At 40.2% G+C, this 15,009-nt stretch overlaps 1 protein-coding gene across 4 annotated transcripts in view; it reads right to left on the bottom strand.

Moving 5' to 3' along the window:
- The window catches only part of LOC102497941 (myomegalin), a 251,520-nt gene that overhangs the window by 222,157 nt on the left and 14,354 nt on the right, over positions 1-15,009 (bottom strand). The window lies entirely within an intron of this gene.

The raw sequence follows: 15,009 nt of genomic DNA, 5'->3' as shown, positions 1-15,009 counted from the left end.
TAACACATGAGTTTTTACTTCTATGTTGAGGCTGAGGATCATTACGTAGGAAATTACACATCTTCCTCCTTGTGTACCTCCTTCCAGCTTTTTGGACTAGAACTCAAATAACTAGGGTAGAGGATGTCAATAAATTAAACCAGTTGTGTTATTCCTTGCTAAGTGTGTTGCTTTTAATTTGTTCAAATAATTGTGCTTCAGAAAATACTTAAATTTAGATAAGGGATTAAAAAATAGAAAAGTGTCACAGTTTATACATTCAGCTCCAAATATTCTAATATTTTTACTCCTCATTCAGTTTTTCTTATTCTTCCCCCTTTTTCCTCCAAATTTATTCTAGGTGAAAATCCATCTTGATATGGATCACTTACATGGCCTATAAGGTAATAATAAAAAGATGCTCATCTAAAATATTTCTTCCAGATTATTTATCTAGAAGCTTTGTGCATAGTATTTCCTTTGATCCTCACAATAGCCTTAAGAGGAAGGCGCTAGTTATCTCGATTTTATAACCAGGTAATGTAGAACACAAGGCGGTAAAGGATCTTGCCTGAGTTCACAAAGCAGATAGATGGCAAAGCTAGATTTGGAACCAATCACTTTAGTTCCAGAACATTATGTTTAATCATTATGCCCACTGCCTCCCTAACTTTGACACCTAGTATTCATTGAGCACTTAGATAAGAGGACATATGTCTGCAACATCTGTCACTTGGCTCATCATTGCAGTTTACCAATCACTTGGTTAATCTGTGGATGTCTCCTTGGTCTCTCACAGCTCCACGTCACTCTCTCTAACCTTGGATATAAAAGAGTGTCCTTTCTACACAAAGAGAAATCAAGGATACAGTGTCTGTGGTAGATGAAAGTAGACTGCAAATTCTTGGCTACTTCTCCCCTCTAATTCTTCTCCCTTTAATCTGGGTTGGTTTTAAAGATTTACTTAACTAATAGAATGCAGCAGATGAGCTGTCTGACTGCCAAGTCTAGGTCAATAAGAAGGCTTGCAGCTTCTATGTGACGTTCTTGGGGCACTGGCTTTTGAAGCCCTGAACTTCTAGATAAAAAGTCAAGCTACTGGGAACCAGCAGTTAGCGTAATGGCTATGTCGCTGGACTCCCACGTAGTCGACCATGGTTCGCATCCCGGACCCGGTGGCTTAAAACTCACGCTGGGCGTGTGTGCGTGTGTGCCCAAGATCCCGAGAGGATAATGGAGGAGAAGGGATTGCGGCGTGACCATCCCCCCTGGGGGGGTGATTTCTCGCTTTCTATCTCTATGTCTCTGTCTGTCTGGCGAACACACACACCCTATAGCAAAAACCTCTCAAAAAAAAAAAAAAAAAGTCAAGCTACTAAACTACAAAAACCATGTGCAGAAGCCCTGAGACTACACAGGGAGAGCAGAGCTTAGCTGAGCCCCAAATCCAGCATTTTATTTCAGGGTGCCAGGCATGTGTGAAACAGTCTTCCATCAGCTGAGCACAACCAAGCAACCCTAACTGTGGCCATTATGGAGTAGATTTACACTGCTGCTCCATGCTAGAATTATTGATCGTCAAAGCTATGAGATACAATAACATGTTTGTTGCATTAAGCCATAGATTCTGGAGTCATTTACTAAATAGCAATAGATAAATAGCAGCGGATTTGGTATCTGGGTGTGGGATGTTGCTACAATAAAACCTAAAACAAATGGCAATGACTTTGGCACCTGGGTACAGCAGAAGCAGGAGGGTCTGGAGAAAATGTTAGTAAATGCTTGAAAAACATTGAGGAGACTGATGGCGATAATGTGAAAGACAGTGAAGAAAATATTAACGGCAAAAAAAATTTTACCTGAGTTATTTCAGAGCATATATTAATATCATTGCCTTTGGTAATGCAGAAAATAGAAAACAGACTTAATAAATGAGTGGATTTGGCTAAGGAGATTTTCAGCCTGAATGCCAAAACTGCTAATTTATTTCTTTTATTAAAAGGTATAGCAGGGACCAGCAGTTAGCATAATGGCTATGTCGCTGGACTCCCACATAGTCGACCGTGGTTCGCGTCCCAGACCCGGTGGCTTAAACACTCACGCCGGGCACGTGTGCGTGCGTGACAAAGATCTCAAGAGGAGAATGGAAGAGAAGGGATTGCGGTGTGACCATCCCCCCTGGGGGGTGATTTCTCACTTTCTGTCTCTATGTCTCTCTCTGTCTGTCTGGCTAGCGCACGCGCCCTATAGTGAAAACCTCTCAAAAAAAAAAGTATAAATAGAAGAAGAGGGGCTGAAGGAAATCAAAAAGAGAGAGAGTTATTCAGTTTCTAAGTAGATTTCAAGGAAGTATAAAGAGCTAGTATTTGCTAGGTTTAAACATCAAGCTGCTTCTCATCTCTTGTCTCTCTAAACAACAAAAGCTTTCACAATAAAAAGTGGCTTCAGAGCAAAAATTAAATCTAAGATGTGACTGCTGGATCCATGGTTAGGACCTCAAAAAGATTGAAGGTGGTACCTCATATATCCTCTCAGTTAAGCAAAATGGCCTCTTAGAATCTTTTTTTATTTTTTAAAGAGGTTTTTGCTATAGGGCACAAGCACTCAACCAGAAAGACAGAGAGATACAGAGAGACAGAAAGTGAGAAATAACCCCCCAGGGGGCATGGCTACACCGCTATCCCTTCTCCTCCATTCTCCTCTCAGGATCTTGGGCTCGCACATACACATGCCCGGCGTGAGTTTAAGCCATCAGGTCGAGGACTTGAACTGTGGTCAAATACATGGGAGTCCAGCAACATAGCCATTACATCAACTGGTGGTCTCTGGCCTCTAAGAATCTTTAAGAGTATGCTTCTGTACCGGACAAGAGTTCTTAAGAATTTAAGGTTTCATTATCAGGCTCATAGGCAGGTCAACCAAAGTAAGTAAGTAAGTAAATAAATAAATAAATAAGAGCTTGTTTCAGAAAAAGAAGTCAGTGTGGCTTTTGTCTATCGAGTTGGTTATATATGAGTACATAAGACAGCCTTAAAATTTTTAAGTGGCTTGTATACTGAAAGGGATGAAAATAGGAAGAATAAAAATCTGCCTTTGGGTCTTTAACCTGCTGCAGAGAGGAAGCAAGCTCAAAAGTTACCCAGACACAAACAAGGATCATTTCTTATGGAAAAAGAAAAGTGACATAAAGAATGGAACCAAGAGCACAGAGGACAGACCAAGAACCAGAGGGAATAATGTCTGTGCCAGAAGGAAAAGAAACATGATAAACATGGTTGCAAATTCTTTGCTATTTCTTGTACTGTGCGGTAGAATCTAATTCTCCTCCCTTGAACCTATGTTGGTTTTAGTGATTCACTTGACCTATAGGATGCAGCTCTAAATCGTAAACTTCTGAGATAGGGTTATAAGAAAACTTGTCGTTTCCACCTGGATTTCTTGATATACTAGCGGCCATGAAAAAAGTCACACTACCTTGCTGGGGATGTGGAGAAGAGAGGCTCTGAGACAACTGTAAGCATCACCTCATAGTCCCCAAGGGCATAGGGCATACATATGAGTGAAATTGTCCTGGTATCTGCAGAGCAGCCCTACCTTTCACTGAACACAACCAAGTGACCTGGTTGATACCGCATGGGTCGGACAAATTGTTCAGCTGAGATCGGTCCAAACTCCTGACACAAAAAATCATAAGATAAAATAAAGTGGTTGTTTTAAGGCATTAAATGTTGAGTTTCATTGTTATGCAGAAATAGAGACCTAGAACAATGCTGTAAAATGTACAACATAATACTGATATATTATTTATTCATTCATCCAACAAATACTTTAGAACCATGTGTCAGCACTATTCTTTATACTAGGGACACAGAATTAAGAAAAACAGCAAAGACCATGTTTCATAAAAGATACAATCTGCAAGTAGAGATAGACAATAAACAAAGAAATAACTCCAAAAGGCCACATGTGATAAGGGCAATAAAGATAAATGAAGTAGCAAGAGAGCAACTCTCTTTTATAGAAGAGAAAAATGGGGCTTTAGAGAAATTAAATGACAGGCCAATTAACAAAAAAAAAAAAAAATGCAGGTTTCCAGGTATAATAAAACAAGAGTTTCACATGGTGAAAACTGTCCAATCGAGCTTATAAATTCCAATCTGCCATATGTATTATTTGTACAACAGAGGACCTTACTGGACAGAACTGTGGCTTGGATAGATGTACCTGGTTTTCCAGGCTGTTCAAGTAACCTGCAGAGAAACTGCTGTACATACACAAATGGAAAGAGCTACCTTTCAGTAGCTACAGGAGAGTGGGAGTGGGGAGGTGCAGATGTGTGTGTCTCAAAGACTCTACATGGTAAAGTGGCAGCTGTGCACAGAACAACAGAGATCAGGACCAGGAACCATTCGAGAGAGATTAGAAAACTCATGGGATAAGCAGAAATACTTGTGCGGGGAAGGGGGACTTTGTAAAGAGCTTCATTTCCTATATGACCAGGTAGAGGTTTAGAAGTAGCTAATACTCAAAGACAATTTGGTTACCTTAATTTATTTGATTCAACAGTAATTCAAAAAATGTATACAGAGCATGTGATAAACATTGTACTACATGTTTAAAATCTAATATTGAAAGTGGGTAAACATTCATCAAACCAGAATGTAAATCAGATTGCTATAAAGTACTACAATAAAGGTACACAGGAGGCAGAACCTGAGGAGAGAGTGATTAATTAAATTTGAGTAAAGAAGTTTTCATAAAGAAGATAGCATCAGGACCAGCAGAAGGTGAAATGGCTATGTTGGACTCCCATGTACTAGACTGTGGTTCAAGTCCCAGACCTAGTGGCTTAAAACTCACACCAGGTGCATGTGTGTGCATGCCCAAAATCACAAGTGGAGAATGGAGGAAAAGAGACTGCAATGTGGTCATCCCTCCTAGGGAACGACTTCTTGCTTTCTGTCTCTGTCTCTCTGGTGAGCTCACACATCCTATAGCAAAAACCTCTCTTTAAAAAAATAGCATCTGAGCTGAGTATTGAAGAATGCTAGTAATACTAAAGTTTGTGATATACTAAGATTGCAAAATATAGTACTTTAAAAATTAGCTTGTTTTCATAATTCCACAATACATACATCCATCGAAATATCTATGGTATCCCATCAATATATAGTACAATTATTATTTGTCAACTAATTTTATTTAACTTTATTTTATTTATCTATTTTAATTCGACCACAAAGGGACAGAACAAGAGAGAGAGAGGGAAAGCGAGAAAGCAAGCCCTCAGGTCTGGGACTTGAACCCTTGTCAGCCATGTGGGAATCTAGCGCCCTTATCCACCATGCCGCCTGCCAGCTCCTGTCAACTAGATTTTGAAAATAAATTTAAGGAACAGTTATGTTGAAAAATATTTTTTTAAGATTTTATTGGTAGAAGGACAAATATTCCTGGCCTCCCCTGGTGACTCCCCAGAGTCCCATTCATCTGAAAGAGCACTGAAGCATGCCCTACAACACTAGCAGGTATTACAACAGAACACCTTAGATTACTGTCTCTAGAGTCAGGGAGATGGGTTCCAATTTCCGTCCACTTTCAGCCATGTGATTTTGGATAAGTTACTTAAACGCTGTGGTTTAGCTTCCAAATTTGTAAAATAAGGTTAATGATAATAACTACCTAATAGGGCTACTGTGAGTATAAAAAAAGATAGTGTATTTTAAGGGTTTAATTCATTGCCCAGCACATTTTAAGTGTTCGATAAATCATAGCTATTTTTCATTAATGTTTGCATACCAGGCAGGATTCCAATCCTGTATAGAAGTCTTGAATTTTAATTTCAGTTCTGTTCCAAATTGCTCTCTAGGGCTAGGGTGGTGACCCAGATTTTCCATTTCTCAGCTTTCTGATTTCTCATGTGAGACCAAAGCACTGGCAAGGAAACTGAAAAAGAGGTTCCCTAACTTGCTGGCTGGAGTTTTGGGGACCGAGGAAAAAAACCCCAAAAGTAGACATTTCCTCCATCTTGCAGTGCTTCCTTCATCTCCCAACACTTCTCCCCGGACTTGAGCAGAGTGTATGTATGTGCCTGCACACGCCTGTGTGTGTGCATGTTTATTCAGACTCGTCTCCTTCATTGGCTAGCCTCGTCTGTCAGCTGTAACAAAAACCCCAAGGAAAAAAAATTAGAACCAAGCCTTCAGACAGCTGGTGGTAATTTACTCACACAATCACCCTCATCCTTTCAACACCCACTACTTATGTGTATCTGATGTGGGGGGCTGGGAAGTCATGCAGGAAATGTATGTAAATTTTTGAAGAGGGGGTAGGATAGTAAGGAAACACTTGTGTGAATTACCGGAATAATTCTCTTTGCTTTGAACATAGATACCAGGTTTTAAAAACTAAAGGGATTGATGTTAGGGTTAATAAATAAATGTCTGAAATCAGAAATGATACTGAAATAAATTCATAAATAACTTTCTAAGCATTCGTGACAATTGCAGTATCAACTAAAACCTGAGTCATTTTCCAGTATGGGGTAAGCATTTCCAGGCCAAGACCACAGAGCATGTATCAGTCAATCTAGGCATGATCTTGATTCAGCTCTCAGATTGGGTTCTGAATTAGAAGACAAGATTGTTATGTACAAAACAGCTACATATACCACGAACCTTGCCTTTGTTTCCTGTCATACCTCCTACTAGCTTGACCCTGAAGCCGAGTGAAGAAGCTAACGTACAAATGAGGAAGCTAAAGCCGTTTATGCACACACACCCACACACACACACACACACGTACACAAGCACGCACACACAATTATGACTGTTATTTTGATGAAACATTTGAAAGTGGGATGCAGATTCTTCATCCCTAAATATTTTAGCGTGTTTCCCATAAGAGTCATTAAAATTATTAAATAATTGTGATTATGTAGAAGAATATATCACCCCTCCCAGGCCAGTTTTTGTCACTATTAAACAGAACATTTTAGACCATAATCTAAAGTATCTGCAGTGAATTGCTTAACTAATATCAAGATCTACTCCCTGTTTAGATATTTGGCTCACATCTGCACAACCAAGAGGGCTCATCAAAGTAATGACTCCCAGGACAAAGGCAAAATATATAGCAAAGGCAAGTTCCCTCTTCCCCACTTAGAACTATTGAAAACCAATTTCTTGGCAGTTCAGAACAGCTGTTTTGTCTTTTCTTCCAGCTGGCAAGGGTTCAAAAGCACCCAGATACAATCTCAGAAAGACTCACACATCAAGAAAAAAATTTTAATGAGAAAATTGCACACTGTGTATTCACTCTTATATTCATTTTGGCATATGAGAAGCCAAAATACTGAGCTGTCAAGTTCAGTATCAAACATCTGGCAGTTCTAGACAAAAGATGAGCAAATCTCAGCAGCCATTTATCCTTGCAAAATGCAAGTGAGTATAGTGGCTACATAAGTTAATTCCATTCTAAAGTATGCAAGTTTGGTTAAAGGACAAACATACCTAATATTAATTACTACAATTCATTACAATGAAGATAACTATTTATTTATTTATTTATTTATTTATTTATTTATTTATTTATTTTTGCTATAGGGCATGTGTGTTTTCTGGAGACACAGAGAGAAACAGAGAGATAAAAAGCAAGAAATCACTCCCAAGGGGGAGATGGCCATGCCACAATCCCTTCTCCTCTATTCTCTTCTAGGGATTTTGGGCATGCATGCACATGTGCTCAGTGTGAGTTTTAAGCTGCCAGATCCAGGACTCGAATAACGGTCGACTACATGGGAGTCCAGTGACAAAACCATTATGCCATCTGCTGGTCCTCCTCAAATAATCTTTTAATCAGAGATAAAAGTATCCCATTTTTATACTATGTTTGAGATATAACAAGAGGTACAGAAATACTTAAACTCATTCTAAATCAGAGTTTCCGGCATATAAAAAGAATTATTGCATCTTCTATTAATATTTGTTGGCTCTGGTAACTTCTTAGGAAACAGATGAATGAAGGCCAGGAGGTCCCAGTGCTGATGGACCACATCACTGTTCAGCCTCAGGCATGGAAAGAGGGTGAGGGGAGTGAGGCACTCATCTGAGGTGCAAAATATATGGGCAGCCAAAAACTCAGGAATCAAAAGCCATGATTATTTCTTCCATGGGGAGGAAGGCAAGAGAGAGAGAAGTCAATTTTCAGGGTCTTGTTGTGAGCATCTGTCCCAGCCTCTCATTTAACTAGGATTACAGGTGCTTGCAACCATGCCTGGCCTGTGCAGGTTGATCTAGGATCCAAACAGAGAACCCCCATGCAGCCCCAGCCTTATTCAGCAGCAGCCTATCCTCATGCCACTGCAGCTGGGCAAGATAAATAATATTTCAATGTAATATTTTAGAAAAAAAGTTAATGTATAAAATTCATGATGAACTGGGACCAGCAGTTGGAGTAATGGCTATGTCGCTGGATTCCCGTGTAGTGGACTGCGGTTCGAGTCCCAGACCTGGTGGCTTAAACTCAAGTCAGGCGAGTGTGCGTGCCTAAGATCCCAAGAGGAGAATGGAGGAGAAAGGGTTGCAGTGTGGCCATCCCCCATTGAGGGTTATTTCTTGCTTTCTGTCTCTGTCTTTCTGGTGAGTGCATGCGCCCTATAGCAAAAACCTCTCAAAAAATTTTTAAAAAGTAAAATTCATAATGAATAGCATATCAAAAGTTTAAATGAAGACAGGATCTGACCCTGCACTTGCATGATCCTGGAAGTAAGGGCCTTACCAGTTTCATCCTAGTTCAGACCCTGGCTATTCATGCCCAGATGATGTACTGTGAGCCGGACCTCTCCACGCTTCTTCTCTGATGATCTCTAGTGCTATGTTCCACTGATCTTGTTGGCAACAGCTCTCTCTCTCTGTATATTATGAACCATCAGACATCAGGTGACACCTCTAAAATATCACAAGGCAAATGCATCTATCTAAGCCAAGGCTCTTCCAACCTCCTTCCCAAACAATTTCAAGTGTTAAGGGCAAGTTTCTGTGATGTAGAGGGTATTGGAGAGATGGGCGAACTGGCAGGAAGTGGAGATGCCGGGAGAGAGGGGAAAAGAACAGGTACCTCATGAGCTGCCACTTATGTCACTAGAATGTAATTTGCCAAGATCCTGCCCTTTTAAGAAAACTTGAGCTACAACTCCCTGGGTGAGGTACCTGCCCACTCAACTCAAAAATCAAATATGCATCACTGCTACTCTTCCTGCCACATAGTGTGCAGTTCTCTCTGGTTGGCTCTGAAAATCAAAGTAGCCACACTATATCCTCAGGCAGCTTGTTGTGAATTCAAGCTGCTTAGGAAACTTCAAATTAGAGCCTCACCATTGATAATAGGGCTCACCCAAGAGTACCAACCCTGAGCTTGTGATGATAAAAACCAGCTGCAGGTGCCCCCTGCTGGTAAAACCTCTCTTAGCAACTTTGCCTCACAGATTAATTTTGGCCTTACATGTTCCAGGTAGTCACAGTCACCTACGTCATCCCTAGGATCTTACGCTTAACCTGCTTCACTTATTTATGTCACCTGCAAGGCCCCTGTAAGCATGAGGCATTTACATTTCCCTTCAAATGGCTTTCCCGACTCCCAGGGTTGGGGTACTCTGGGCTTGCCTTTCTGCCTTTCTACTACACCTGCCTCCTAGGGTCAGCCATTTCTCTGTCCCTTGCACCATCTTTTTTTTTTTCTTTTTAACTGCCCTCTGGATAGAACACAGGAGTCACAGATCTGAACCTCCTGGAGTGCTGAGCCATCTGCCAGGTTCTGGACAGTTCCCTCATCTGGGGTCAGACTGCTTCTGGTTTTCTGTTATTGAGTAGAACTGGGCCCAGTCCCTATGACACGGGACCTTGATTACTTAGCTAAGTTTTATTTCCAAGGATTAGGCCCCATTTCTGGTTCTCCCTAACATCTAATTTCTGCTTGCAAGATTAGAACAGCTCCACCAAGTGAGGAGTTGTGCTGAAAGAATGGCATAAAAGGGAGGGAAGACCTAAGGGTCTTCTGACAAAGGAGAGAGGTAAGATATAAAATGTCTTTTAAGAATTCACTGAACCGTGGTAACCAGCAGTTAGCGTAATGGCTATGTCGCTGGACTCCCATGTAGTCAACTGTGGTTCGCGTCCCGGACCCGATGGCTTAAAACTCACGCCAGGCACGTGTGCGTGTGTGCCCAAGATCCCAAGAGGAAAATGGAGAAGAAGGGATTGCGGCGTGACCATCCCCCCTGGGGGGTGATTTCTCGCTTTCTGTCTCTCTGTCTGTCTCTCTGTCTGGCGAGCACATGCGCCCTATGGTGAAAATTCTCAAAAAAAAAAAAAAAAGAATTCACTGAACCTATGAAGAGAGAAACAAGCTCCTGAAGATTGGGAATTGAAGACCAAAAAAAAAAACTATCCCCTGTGTCAAACTCTCAGGGTAAAAAGAGGGTATAAAAATTAGAGATATGCTACAGCTCAGCATTGCCATCAAGCCAAAACCTGCCATTTGGCTTTGGAAAGCTGACTTTAATGTTGAATGCTGACTTTAATGTTGTTTCTTATTTCTCTGAAGTTGTGTTCATTTGGGTAACCATAATATCCAATCAGTATAACATGTCATTGTTAATACCTGAATATCGACTCTTGAAATACAAGTACATATTCTAGATAAAATTTGGAGTGAAAATTTCATACACTTTATATGTGGAAATTCTGTTAATCCTGGGACCAAGCAATGGTATAATAATTATGTCACTGGACTATATAGTCAACTGCTATTTGAGTCCTGGACCCAGCCTCAGTTCTAATTCTGCTTCCTCTCTCTGTGTTTGACTTGTAATAGTCTTGTTCCAGAAGAAGGAAGAGAGGGAATTAATATTGTTATCTTCTAGTTTCCAAGAGCTCAGATAATGGATGCAGACTGTGGTAGGAAGTCTCTAGGCTGGCCCCCAATGATCCTGGAAAACCAAACACTTGTGTAATCCCCATTGCCCCTTTCGTTGAGTCTGGGATGGATCTAAGTGACTCACTTCTACTGAACAGAATAATGCAGGAGCCATGGGACATTACTTCCTAGACTGGGTTTTTAAAAACAAAAATAAAACAACTGTGGCTTCCATCTTGAGCATCCTTGCTCTCTTTCTTTTAGATCAATTGTGCTAAGGGAAGTAGATGATCATGTTATAAACAGACCTAATGTGTGGTTAGAAACTAAAGCCTACCAACAACCAAGTGTGTAAGCCTTCAAGTATATCTTTCATCCCCTGTCAAGTCTTGAGATACAACAGCCCCAGCTGACTGTTTGCAGCCTTAGGAGAAAACTTAAGCTAATTGCACCCAGCTAAGCTACTCCCAGATTCACTGGCCTTTACAAACTGTGAGATATTGAATATTTGTGGTTTCAGTCCTATGTTTTGGGGTGATTTTCTATGTAGCAACACTAATAGTAATAAATACGCAAACTCCTAAACCTTCCCTCAATCTAAGACTGGGTCGTAGAGCTAGAGATCCAGCCCTCCCACTCACAAAGAATCTATTACTCTCTCTACATTAAAGGACAAAGGGCCACAGTAGTTATTTAAGGTGGCACAACAAGAATCCAGATTTATGGTGAAAAGCAGGGACTGATAAGTAGCACCTTTATACAACCATTCTGTAGACTATACTGCCTACATATTCTGTCTCCAGAATGTGCTTTTAATTACTACCAAGAACAATATTTTCTTTTAGGAGGTATGTTCAATCCATGAAAATCTTTCTTATTTAAATTACAATAAAGCTGTTTATCTTAGTTGGAATGTAATTAGATACTTCAAAATCAAGGTGTACGTATAACCAAAAGATGCCATAGATTGGACTATTATGGGGGGAAAGAAGCTAAAATACAGTATTGTTTCTATTTGTACACTAGCATCATTTGTTCATGGTAACATCTCTTTCTACTTTCTCCAAGCTGGTGTTGTAAGATTAGATGTGGCTGTGGGTCTTTATTATTTGAACAGTGTCCCAGATTTTCCTTTGAAGTGTACATTTCACCCATTTTTATAAACCTCTATATGGAGCTCTCTGATCTTTTTTGATAGATTCTCTGTTATGTCCAAGTATAATTCCTTTTGTGTTAAACAGGTCATTCATTTCTGCGTGCTGACCTTCAGGGGTTTTGCCACATAAATTAAAAAAGCAAATCCTCACAAGGTCAGATGTTAATACTGCAGCTTATTTTTTTTGAGCAGTTGACATTTTTGCACCTGTTATATTAATTTGGAGAGCAGATCATTTTTGTCCAAGTTCTTTTATTTTATTATTTTTTTTAGAGGTTTTTGCTATAGGCCACATGTGCTCATCAGAGAGACAAAAAGCGAGAAATCACCCCCCCCTTCTGGGGTGGGGGGATGGCCACTCCACAATCCCTTCTCCAGTTTTCTCTCGGGATCTTGGGCATGCACACATACTCTCCCAGCATAAGTTTAAGTCACTGGGTCTGGAACTTGAACTGCATTTGACTACATGGGAGTCCAGTGACGTAGCCATTATGTTAACTGCTGGTCCCCATTTTTGTCCAAGTTCTAGCAAAGGTTTTCATTTTGTATTTTTTGTATGTTTTGCTTTAACTTATTTTTTAAGAGAAATAAAACTTAGCATCACTCTAAGGAGAAATTTTAGAAGCATACCAAATGTACAAAACAATTACTCTAATGCACATAAAAAAGAAAGCTAGCAACTGCAATTAAGTACAACCTCTACCACTTCATAACTGTGTGACGTTGTCAAATTACTTAACCTTTTGGGGCTGACAGGTGGCATGGTGATTAAGGGCACTGGACTCCCACATGACTGACCACAGTTCGAGTCCCAGGCCTGGCAACTTGCTCTTTCTCTCTCTCTCTCTTTGGTCAAAATTGAAAAATGATGATAATAAATAAATAATTCTTTAAAAAAGAAGAAATTACTTAATCTTCCTATTAAAATGGGGACAATAATGGAATCATTCTTATAGGATTATAGCGAGGATTAAGCAAGATTATGCTTATAAAGTGTTTAAGATAAGACCTGGCCTGTAGCATACGCTCAGTAGATATTGGTAATAATACAAATTACAGTTGTGGTGATGATGATAACAATGCTGATGCTGTTACCACAAAATGTCATGAGCCATAACATAAAATCATTAAAGATTCATTCTCTTTGGAAATTCTGTGTGATTTATTATGTCATTGAGAAAGCTGTGATGTATTTTTCTGTTATGCAAACATGCATCATGACTTTCCCAACAACACAATAGTATGAATCACCTATGCTTGTAAGGATTCTTTGGCTTATAACACTCAGAAAACAGGTAGTTTAAACAAGAGGTTGGAGTGTGCTAAAGAAACAACCTCACCATGTCTGCTACCCACCCAGTGTGAACACTATCACCACTGATCACCATATGCAATCCTCTGTTAAGATAATTTTTATTTTATCCAGGGTCCTTTTCATTAAAATGACCTCCATTTCTTTGCCCACCCCCCATTAAAAGTGGGAATAAAACCTCAATTTGGGTTCAACAAAAATCTTCAATAAAGGATTCAAGCACAGCTTAATATAGAGACTCCATCAATGGAGCTGTTGACTCTCTCTATATAAATATATCCTTTGATTATTTTCTGTGTCGTTTTTGCTTCCAGGATTTGCAAAGTACCAAATTATCTGCTAGCAGGCCCAGGTTGACATTCTTCCCCAGATTCATGTTCATTAGAGGAATGGCTGTCTCTTTCACTAGACTCCTAAAGAATCCTGTTTGGACTAATCTAAGACAAGTGCCCATCCCTGATCTAATTTCTATGTCTAAGAAGGAAAATTACTTTTTTAAAAAGGTCTGTGAAACGTTCTCTTTTCACTGCATCCCCTAATACAACACACCAGCAAATCTGTTGACTCTCCCTGCAAAATATGTTTGAAATTGTCCACCTCTTACCACCTCTACTGCTAACACTATGATGAAAATCACCATCATTTCATATCTGTACTACTTACTGAAATAGCCTTCAAAGCAGTTAACCTTGCTTCTACCCTCAGCCACCAAAAAATCTGCTCTCCAAGAGGGAGGTTTTTAAATATTTTCCAGGTTACATTCTGCTCCTGAGTATTCTCTAAAATGAAAAGACTTCCCTTTAGGGAACCAGTAGTTAGTGTAATGGCTATGTCACTGAACTCCCACATAGTCCACCGCGGTTCGCGTCCTGGACCTGATGGCTTAAAACTCACGCCGGGCGCATGTGCGTGCGTGCCCAAGATCCCGAGAGGAGAATGGAGGCGAAGGGATTGCGGCGTGGCCATCCCCCCTGGGGGGTGATTGCTTGCTTTCTGTCTCTGTGTCTCTCTCTGTCTGGTGAGCGCACGTGCCCTATAGCGAAAACGTCTAAAAAAAAAAAAAAAAAGACTTCCCTTTAGATAAATAGAAATATTGTGACTTCCAGGCCCCAGTAGGAACTGGTGATATGGCTCGTGGTAGTTCATTAGGCTAAGGACACGTGACGTCTCCACATTTCAGGGAAGGAGCCAATGGAAAAAAGCCAGGAAGCCACATTATGCCATGTCAATAGCAGGACAAATGATGCCAATACAACCGTTTACCTCAGAAAGCTATTCTGCCATTGCTCTCTTTCCAGGGTTAGCCCTCAACTATGAAAATAGATCATGCTGCTATTTTCCTCCTTTCCATCACCAGTTTGAGGAGCAACCCTCCTGAAGGAGTATAGTAGACTGTACAAGCGAGACTGGAGCAGAGGGGTGCTGGCGCTCTAATTGTTTATTACACCATCTAATGTCTAAAGAGATCAGCCAATCTACAAGCAGATTGCTAACTCGGTTTCTAGTATGCTCCTGGGGCATGCTTATTAAAGAACCTTTTGTGGTTTAGAAACACCAAAGCTACCCACTTTGACTCTCCTGGATATAATTTACTTTTAAAAAGGAATTATAATAGGACATCAAACAAACATAAAATTCTATTAGCTCCAAA

Source organism: Tupaia chinensis, unplaced genomic scaffold (genome assembly GCF_000334495.1).
Source record: "Tupaia chinensis unplaced genomic scaffold, TupChi_1.0 Scaffold144247_1, whole genome shotgun sequence".
Lineage (NCBI taxonomy): Eukaryota > Metazoa > Chordata > Mammalia > Scandentia > Tupaiidae > Tupaia > Tupaia belangeri.
The sequence above is the reverse complement of the archived record's forward strand: the minus strand, read 5'-3'. Positions and strand labels throughout refer to the sequence as shown.